The sequence below is a fragment of the Schistocerca serialis genome, chromosome 10, assembly GCF_023864345.2.
Source record: "Schistocerca serialis cubense isolate TAMUIC-IGC-003099 chromosome 10, iqSchSeri2.2, whole genome shotgun sequence".
NCBI classification, from domain to species: Eukaryota; Metazoa; Arthropoda; class Insecta; order Orthoptera; family Acrididae; genus Schistocerca; species Schistocerca serialis.
This window is the reverse complement of record NC_064647.1, coordinates 156,309,119-156,319,603: the sequence shown is the minus strand read 5'-3', so window position 1 is coordinate 156,319,603 and position 10,485 is coordinate 156,309,119. Positions and strand designations below refer to the sequence as shown.

General features: G+C 46.0%; 1 protein-coding gene across 1 annotated transcript in view; it reads left to right on the top strand.

The window, feature by feature from the left end:
• Positions 1 to 298: 298 nt before the first annotated feature.
• LOC126424624 (uncharacterized) overlaps positions 299 to 10,485 on the top strand; it is a 343,469-nt gene continuing 333,282 nt past the window's right edge. Inside the window, exon 1 of the mRNA XM_050087361.1 lies at positions 299 to 396. The gene's annotated coding sequence lies outside the window, so the exon portion shown is untranslated. The remainder of the gene's footprint in view (positions 397 to 10,485) is intronic.

The window sequence follows — 10,485 nt, the reverse complement described above, 5'->3', positions numbered from 1 at the left end:
CCAACAGCTCGCGGCCCACGACCGCCCCTCGCCGGGCCGACTGGCAAAGTGGCACAGTCCCTGGGCAGGGTGGAGCTGCCGGGTGACGTCGCACCCTCCCCTACCGCCTCCCGCCCCCGTACTCTGGCGGATTAGCCGCTGCGTCAGGGCAGATCCGTGCACGGGCGCCCGCCCCCAGCCGCCCCCCACCACCGCCCCCACCACCGGCCGCCCCCGGGTCGACGCAAGCGTGCTGGCCTTGCCCCAGGTACAGCTCCCGGGACCGGGACCAGACCCCGGCGACAGTCCCTTCCAGGATGCAGTGGGCAGTGGACGATCGACGCGTCACGCTGCCCGGCCACTACGTCCTGCAATGGTGGAAGAGCTACCTGCTGTCCGCCAGCGCCTGGTCCATGTGTGAGTACCCTCTCAACTACTGCTGCAAGCTACAAGCCACCTATCACTATGCGTGTCAGGTAGTACGCTATTCCAGGTACTACTACAGTTTACTCTTCCAATCGTGAATGATGAATTGTAAGAAAGACTTTCAGTAAGCTGTCATCATCGTCATCAATGCTCTGCCTTTCATAGCTGTGACACAGAGGAATTAAAGACATTAGCTGCCAGCGGGCACTGATTTATATCAATGGGGTAAGTAGAAAATATGTGTCAGACTGGGATTCAAACAAAGGTCTCCTACCTACTAGGTAGATGCACTGACCACTGTGCCACCGGGCACAGTGATAACTGCTATTGCACGGACTACCATAGAATGCTTCCCACAAATCCATAATCCTCAACTTCTACCACACACTGCTGATGTAGTTCCCCTTGTCTGTTAGCCTCGCTGCTCACGGAACATTGCCAATTCCAGTAGGAATTCGAGCTCGGCATGCATCTGCACTGAAGGGATCACTGGCCATCATCGCCTTGGTTATATATGTGGTGTCTATCTTTTGTGGTATGTGTGGTACAAGTCGAGAATTTGTGTCTGACAGCAGGCACACTAGGGTATTACGCGCAGTTGTGGTGACTACTTTGTTGGAATGCTATAGTGGTCAGCACATCTGCCTAGTAAAAGGAGACCTGGGTACGTATCCCAGTCTAGCACAAATTTCCAACATGCTCCATTGATATAAATCAATGCCCACTGCCAGCTATTTTCTTTAATTCCTTTGTGTCCTGATTCATAAAACTACAGGATGAAAATGTCTGATCGATAAACATCTAATAATATAAAACGTAAAAACTTGAAAAGAAGTTGAGATATTTATTGAGGGAATGTTCCTACAAATATGGTAACTCAAAATGTTCTTACACACCTAATAGAACTCGATATACGCAATAGACACTAAATCTGCCTTCAAATTCTCTCCATCTGCGAGACCTGAGTTTCTCCTGGAGTATACAACTTTCAAATAATTTCCGGGAATTCAGCCAGGTGACATTTTCAGCGACCGCCTGAAAGTGTTACCTGGCTGAATTCTCGGAAGTTATTTGAAAATCTCTCCATCTGTTTTGTAGCACTGCAGGCGTAACACTTGCGATACCTGCACGTATGCGGTAGATCACGAACTGGTGTCTGGTATACTTTATTCTCGATAAACCTCCACAATAAAAGGCTTCTTGGGTCACGAGTTCCCATATCGATGGATTGGGAGAGATAGTCTATCGATTGCTTGGCCCCCTAGAAACCCAGACGTTACGCCACTTGATTTTTTTTTCTGCGTGGGTTCACCAAAAATCAAGTGTACCAGACACCAGATCTGCGTTATCGCATTCGTGCACCTATCGCTCCCAGGGCCGAATACGTGTACCGCAACTGTCTGCGTTCAAGTGTAAGTGAGCAACAGTTCTCTAAGTCTTTGCGAATCTTGTAACTGAGGCGGGACTTGCGTACCAGCCTGGCATTCACGAACTCGGATGTGGGAAACCGCCTAAAAACCACGCAAAGGCTGGCCAGCACACCAACCATCCCCCTACCATGGAAGCTGCACTTCAACACATATGGCTTTCCGTGCAGGTAATACGTTGCACATCATCAAAGACGCAAAATTACAGCAGAATCATATCAGAAGATGAGCTTTTCTCAGAAAAAAAAGCATATAAAATGCGATGCATGCTCTAGTCTTTCAAGTAGAGCAGTACGGCAACACATGTCGGCACATGGCAACATCTGTGATCAGACGTTTTAGGAGGTGGCTTGTAGCGTTGTACCTTTCGTGCAATCGTGCAACCAAAAAATGTGTGATTGACATCCTCTTCTTTTCCATAGTCGTACGATGAAGACACAATAGACCAATACTATGCAGATGCTTCCTGTAACAGCTGTCGTTGAATATGAGACGTCTTATAGTGTTCCACAGCTACATACGTACTTCATCAAGTTGCCATATGGGTTACCATATGGCGTACAGCGGAGGGTACCCTGTAATACTAATAGCCACACCCTGTCTCATTCCACCTGCAAGTTGTGAAAATGACTGTCTATTGCCTCCACAAGAGCCCTAGTTTTTGTTTACATGGTCCTTACACGAAGTGTAAGTTGGTGGAAGTAGAATCGTTCTGCAGTCCACTTTTTCTCTAAATTTTCTCAGTATTGTTTAAAAAGAGCGTCATCTGCCCTCCAAGGATTCCCATTTGACTTGAAGAAACATCTCCATAGCACTCGCATGCTGATCGAATCTGTCGATGTTCTAGAATCTTCTGGAACGTTCATTTTTCCTGTGTCAGAAGTTAAGAACCAGCACCGGGATCACTTTGGCATAACCTTTGCCTTTATTTTTGGAAGTCTCTCGCCATTCTATTTTCCACTTCGCTCTGACTGTTGATTTAATAAAGCCTGAAAGATCTGTAGCTGGTAATTCCATGGGCCCCCTTGCTTCATCGTAGAGGCCTGCTAACATCAGATTCATGGTAGAATTTCGAATCTAAGCACCTTTCAGCTGTCTAAATTTCCAGTTGTTATTTTATTTGAGAAACCAATTTCAGCGCTACATTACGCCATCTTCAGGTCCCCTGAGCGGTGTGTAGGAAATTTTCCATCTCTGGTTCAGTCAAAATGGGGACAGCATTCAGTGACTGGTATCCATACATTTTTCACACAGGCTCCTAGTTTGATTGGACCAGAGATGGGAATCTTCCTACATACCCGGCAGGGAGCTGAACATGGCGTAATGTAGCACTGAAACTGGTTGCTCAAGTAAAATACCGATTGGAAATTTAGATGGACATACAGAGATCAGATTCATAATGTCATATGCTACTTGATCGTTGTATTGTCCGCTGTGCAGATGTTTTAACAGTTCCAGTGCTAATCTAGAATCTGAAAGGATAACGCAGCTCGACTGTCATAACCGTGTTTCTCTTAGGGAGCACGAATTTAATTCCACTGTGACATCTGCTATCCCAGTAAGCAAAGCCACATCCCTCTGCAATCTTCGAAGCGTCGGTGTAGATGAACCTTGCGTCCTTATGTTTGAAGAGGTACTCCATCAAAATGCAATTATTTGAACAATCACAGCCAAAGTACAGGTCAAACACAGCTTTTGGTTCCAGTACACTGGTACAATGGTCTGCTTAAGTGCAGAGTGCCCATTGTGCAGGCATGGTTCGTTCGGAAAATGGAGTGGTATCCGTGTATGTGGCAACAAGATGAGCAAGACTTTTATTAGGGAGAAATTCTTTCATTCTGCCCTGGCCTTGGCAGCAATAGTTGCTCCATATTCCAAATGAAACACAGTCACTCTTGCAATATTTATTGATCAATAACGTGTGTCGTGCATCATCACAGCAACTGCAAAACGTGACAAAGTAATCATTACATGAAAGTTTTGATGCTCAAACCTATCTAAACGATTAAGTGGCAGAATAAGATAACTCTGCAAGGATGCAAACGTATCTAAAAAAGGCAGCGGAGGCCGCACTAGTCAGAATTAAAAGCCATAGTGGTACTCACCTTAATATTAAAACTATGGAGAAACGGTTGAAGCGAAAACCCAACCCTCAAACTGAAGATAAAAATCCTGAAACGATAAAAAAAAAGACCACGCAGGAACGAAAGCCATGAAATACACGCTAAGCTGAGTATTTAGGATAAGGGAAGCAAAAGAAATCACCAAGCGCCAATAACAAACGGTGTAGATAGGCCGGCGTTCTCACTAATAAACGAATACTGCCGCCAGTGAAATGTGTGCTGAGGCGTGGTGGATGCTGAGTTAAGTGAGGTAAAAGTAGAAGTTGATGGAAAGGGCCAAGTGGTGGCGATAGTAGTGAGGATAATTAAACGACTTATATAAGCTGATAAAATTAAAATATAATAAAATACCCAACAGGAAGTGGTATTAAATCGAGAAGTTAAGTAGTGAGACTATAAAAACAGTTCCTATTACATAAGCGAGAAATGAAAAATGCTGAGAATTATAAAATGTGAGTGGCAGTTATATAAATGGTTGGTAAGATATAAATAACAATAAAATGACAAGTAAAATGGTAACTAGTAAAATAGTAATAGAATGCGCAAGTCTTCAGAAAATAAATAAAAGAAATGGAAAAAATAAAGGAAGCGAAAAATTATGATACGCGGATGGAGAAGGGAGAAGGTAGGTTGGTAGGGGGGGGAGGGCTGTGGAGAGAGTGGGAAGGGAGGATACGAGAGGGAAAAGAAGGGACGGGAAAGAGGTGGTGGGTATATAACATTGATAAGGGGAGGAAGAAGGAGGGACATGAAAAGAATAGGAAACTGGTTAAATTGCAAAACAAACAGTTTATGGGAGAAATGTAAGTGAACAAGAGAGTGCAGTGGTGGGAGAAAGAGAGTTAGAGGACGAAAAACAAGCATAGAATAAATCGGAAAGAAAATCAAGCAGATTTTGGGAAAGCTGACGTCATGGTATTGTATTAGATCCGATTTTTACCGACAAGTTGGTCATCAAGGCTTTGAACTCGCCGACGATGCTGATCTAGAACAGTTCAGAAGTACGAGTCATCGCTGGGACACAGTGTGATGCCATTCGTCAATAGTCCATGCTGTCCGATCAACCGTTTGTGCTGTGATGTCAACAGCAGTCTATACATGGGATCGTAATTCCCCTACCTGGCTGTCGATAGTCTAAGACCAGTGGTGTGGGTGAGACACAGTCCTGGAGGAAGTCCATTACGTGCTTTCGGATGGCATGCGCAGACGTGGAGCGGGTAAATTGTGCCTGGTGTAAAGTACCACGATTATCGTTTGTAGTTGTCAGACGTGGTCTCTGGCAACCTTGACGACGAGTATGCCAGCTTTCTTGTTCCCATGCAGTCCAACACTGGGCCACTGCCACATCGCAATTCCCGAGAAATCTGAGTTTTTTTTTAAAATTCTTTATTCAGAAACTACATGATACGTATTTAACCCACTACCTAAATACGTTAGTGGGTCCTAAATTATATTTGTATTGCAAATACTGCAACTTACCTTTTTTTATTACTACAGGAGTGTCTTTTTATTACTACAGGAGTGTTAGTGGATATCGCACGATTCGACCAGTCAGCTATAGGGAGCTCCACAATGAGATCTCTTCCACACTATGTGAGGTGCCGACAACGCTGCCTCAGACGCGACGTCTTCGTGTTCTTCAGAAATGGTTGAAATGGCTTTGAGCACTATGGGACTTAACATCTGAGGTCATCAGTCCCCTAGACTCAGAACTACGTAAACCTAACTAACCTAAGAACATTATACACATCCATGCCCGAGGCAGGATTCGAACCGGCGACTGCAGCAGCAGGGCGGTTCCGGACGGAAGCGTCTAGAACCGCTCGGCCACAGTGGCCGGCTCGTCTTCCTCATACTGACCACTTAATATCTTCTGCTTTTCACGCCCAGAAACAGAACTACGCATGAACAACACTTGTGCTCTCCGGTAGCCGTTCTACCTGTCACACAGCATTTAACATCAGGCATTTAATTACCCTCTGATTGCGAGTACCTGTACGAAGTTACACGGTCATCCGACCATGTCTTCAGGGTGCTTCATTTTTTGTCATGCAGTGGCGGCTGAAAACGCTGCTAATGAAATGTCGTAAGCCGAGACAGCCGTCCGCCTGAGTTGACGCTCATTCACATTCAGATTGCTCTCGCTGAGTGGGAAACCCACGGCAGTGGCATTTGCGGCGCCTGAATGGAACGCCCCCGACACCTGTGGCTGTATTGATCCGGCCTGACCTCTGCAGCGGCGATCGTTCCGGTGGGGCATGCGCAGAACCCGCGCGCTCTGTGTGCGATGTCCAGCTACCTAGCCGGCCCGCTGCGCAACAAACTCACACGATGGCCTCCCCACTGACAACTCATCTCAGCAGTGTCCTTTGTTTCTACACTGGTGTCCAAAATTAAAGAAACAAACCTCTATTTCCTCGTCCTGTGTCTAATTGACGATATAATCACGATTTATCTTAGAAGATAAATTAAGAAAGGCAAACCTACGTTTCTAGCATTGGCAGACTTAGAGAAAGCTTTTGACAATGTTGACTGGAATACTCTCTTTCAAATTCTGAAGGTGGCAGGGGTCAAATACAGGGAGCGAAAGGCTATTTACAATTTGTACAGAAACCAGATGGCAGTTGTAAGAGTCGAGGAGCATGAAAGGGAAGCGATGGTTGAGAAGGGAGTGAGACACGGTTGTAGCCTACCCCCGATGTTATTCAATCTGTGCATTGAGCAAGCAGTAAATGGAACAAGAGAAAAATTTGGAGTAGGAATTAAAATCCAGGGAGAAGAAATAAAAACTTTGAGGTTCGCCGATCACATCCTAATTCTGTCAGAGACAACAAAGGACTTGGAAGAGCAGTTGAACGGAATGGACAGTGTCTCTTAAAGGAGGATATAAGATGAACATCAACAAAAGAAAAATGAGGATAATGCAATGTAGTCGAATTAAATTGGGTGATGCAGAGGGAATTAGATTAGGAAATGAGACACTTAAAGTAGTAAACGAGTTTTACTATTTGGGGAGCAAAATAACTGATGATGGTGGAAGTAGAGGATAAAAAATGGCAAGGAAAGCGTTTCTGAAGATGAGAAATTTGGTAACATCGAGTATAGATTTAAGTGTCAGGAAGCCGTTTCTGAAAGTATTTGTATGGCGTGTAGCTATATATGGAAGTGAAACATGGACGATAAGTAGTTTGGATAAGAAGAGAATAGAAGCTTTCAAAATGTGGTGCTACAGAAGAATGCTGAAGATTAGATGGGTAGATCACATAACTAATGAGGAGGTATTGAACAGAATTGGGGAGAAGAGGAGTTTGTGGCACAACTTGACTAGAAAAAGGGATCGTTTGGTAGGACATGTTCTGAGGCATCAAGGGATCACCAATTTAGTACTGGAGGGCAGCGTGGAGGGCAAAAATCGTAGAGCGAGACCAAGAGATGAATACACTAAGCAGATTCAGAAGGATGTAGGTTGCAGTAGGTACTGGGCGATGAAGAAGCTTGTACAGGATAGAGTAGCATGGAGAGCTGCATCAAACCAGTCTCAGAACTGAAGACCACACAACACACAAACTGTCAATAGATGTCCGTACGATCGAGTTCTGCACGGAAGATGGCATTCCGGCAAGCGGAGAACCACACCAACGATGACATCAGGGCACCTATCAAACGGGGTAGTGTTTGTCTTGTAGTCCCACATCCACAGTCGCTGTGCGTACAGTCACAGACGGAGCATTACGGCACAGAGAAAACGCCTACTAGGCTCTCTGTGATGGATTGCCACACGAAGAGTTCAAGCAGGACAGTCACAAATTGATGTGGTCCGATAGTTTAATGTGAATCGTCGTCCGCCCCGATAGCTGAGTAGTCAGCGTGGGGGATTGCCGTCCTACGGGCCCCGGTTCGAGTCCCGGCTGGGTCGGGGATTTTCTCCTCTCAGGGACTGGATGTTGTGCTGTCTTCATCATCATTTCATCCCCATTCGGCGCGCAGGTCGCACAATGTGGTGTCGAATGTAATAAGACCTGCACCATGGCGGCCGTACTTGCTCCGCAAGGGGCCTCCCGGCCAATGACGCCAACCGCTCATTTCCATTTCCATGTTAATAGTTCTGTAGTTTCTCGGATGTGGTGACAGTTTGTAGAGACCGAAACTTTATTGCGGAGACCAGAGCGGGGCCGACAACGTATGAAATCAGAAAGAGAGAGCCGTTATTTCGCCGTAAGGGCACGACGGTACTTCCTTAGTACTGCACGGCAGCTGGCATCTCACCTCCCAGCATCCACTGGCGTGTTGTATCGAGTTAAACGGTGTTCAGAAGGCTTCGGCAGAGTAGGTTTTACTGTCGGAGAAGTGCTGTATGTGAACCTCTGACACGTCTTCGCAGAACGAAACGTCTGGAGTCGTTGAGATGCCACCTCGACGGTCGAACAGCAAGCCAATGTTCTCTTCACAGATGAGTCCCAATTTGGTCTGGAGAGTATCGACGGATTCGTATCTGAAGGGAATGTGGAACACCATTTCGAGACCTAAACATTGCGGAAAAATGACGATATCGAGTAAGATCGGTAATGGTGTGGGAAGGCATTATGATGATGTTTGGTTTGTGGGGCGCTCAACTGCGCGGTCATCAGCGCCTGTGCCGGCCGGGGTGGCCGAGGGGTTCTAGGCACTACAGTCTGGAACCGCGCGACCTCTACAGTCGCAGGTTCGAATCCTGCCTCGGGCATGGATGTGTGTGATGTCCTTAGGTTAGTTAGGTTTAAGTAGTTCTAAGTTCTAGGCGACTGATGACCTGAGAAGTTAAGTCCCATAGTGCTCAGAGCCATTTGAATAATCATCAACGCCTGTACAAAGGACCAATTTCTACACAGTCCAACTTTTACGCAATCCAATCTAGCCACTGTCATGAATGATGATGATGAAACGATGGGGACAACACAAACATCCAGTCCCTAGGCAGAGAAAATGCCCAGCCAGGTCAGGAATCGAACCTGGGACCCCGTGGTCCAGAGGTAGCAACGCTAGACACTAGACCACGAGACATCGTCATGAAACTGTACTGGCGAATCGGAAAGGTTTAATTGGTTTCAGGTATCGTGACGAGATCTTGGGACCTCATGTACGGATACTGCGAGGTGCTGTGTACCCACACTTTGTATTAATCGAAGATAATGCTCGACTTCATAGAGCACTGGTGGTTGATGTTTTCTTGGAAACGAAAGATATTGCACGCCTGGCGTGATCTGTTCGCTCTCCCGCTTTGAGTCCCACAGAGCACATCTTGGGTGGAGTTGGGAGACGGGTTGCACCACGTCACCATCCACCAACCACTCTCTAAGACTTGCGAGTAGCTCTGCGGGAAGAATGGGCGTTATTGCCTCAACATCAGATTGATAACATCATTCACAGCATGTCCTATGGTTGTCAGGGCTATATTGCTGCAAGAAGTGGTCAAACCCCACACTGACCACATTAACCAGCTGTATCCAAATCCGTTAAGTTGGAAGAAACGAAGAAAATTTTTGCTGTCCGTTACGCATGTTGTTTACATTCTATATTCCTTGCGTTCTTTTTAGTTTACTATTAACTGTTTATTCTGTTTTTTGGCAAAATAAACTCAGCCTTGCAAAATTTTCGTTTATACCTTTAATTATGGACACCAGTCTACATCTGCGACTGTACTCAGCGAGGAACTACGTGCTGTGTGGCGAAAGCTGTGTACACGACTAGTATCATTTTCGCTTGTTCCCACTTGTTTCGCGGATACTACTTGCAGACATGTCGGAATCTCTCTTCATGAATCACCGATTCTCTAGTCGGTCACTGTGGCCGAGCGGTTCTAGGCGCTTCAGTCCGAAACCGCGCGACTGCTGCGGTCGCAGGTTCGAATCCTGCCTCGGTCATGGATGTGTGTGATGCCCTTAGGTTGGTTAGGTTTACGTAGCTCTAAGTTCTAAGGAATTGATGAACTCAGATCTTAAGTCCCATAGTGCTCAGAGCCATTTCACGGATTTTCTACATCTTGAGTCGTATGGAAATGTATGTAGGAGGAACTGATAATCAATCTCACTAAAAGTTTCCGGACGCCCCTATGAAATGTGAAGTGTCGGCAGAAGTGCCAACATCGTGTTGTTTGAGGAAGCCGAAATGCACGCTATAAGCTCACGCAGGATGGCGTGAGGTCTGAAACAGGATACTTAATGAATGCTATAAAGAAAAGTACGTAGCTTCTGGAATACTTAACTTTAATCCACAATTGGTGAACATTGGTCTTGTTACTGTACATGCTTCATTAGATACATAGCAAAGGACAAATGGCGCCTTGCTACGTCGTAGCAATTGACTTAGCTGAAGGCTATTCTAACTATATTCTCTGCAAATGAGAAAGGCTTCGTCAGTGTAGTCGCTAGCAAGTCGTCCGAACAACTGGGGCGAGTGCTAGTAAGTCTCTCTAGACCTGCCGGTCTGCTATCACTGATAGTGGCGACACGCGGGTCCGACGTATACTAGCGGACCGCTGCCGATTTAAAAGC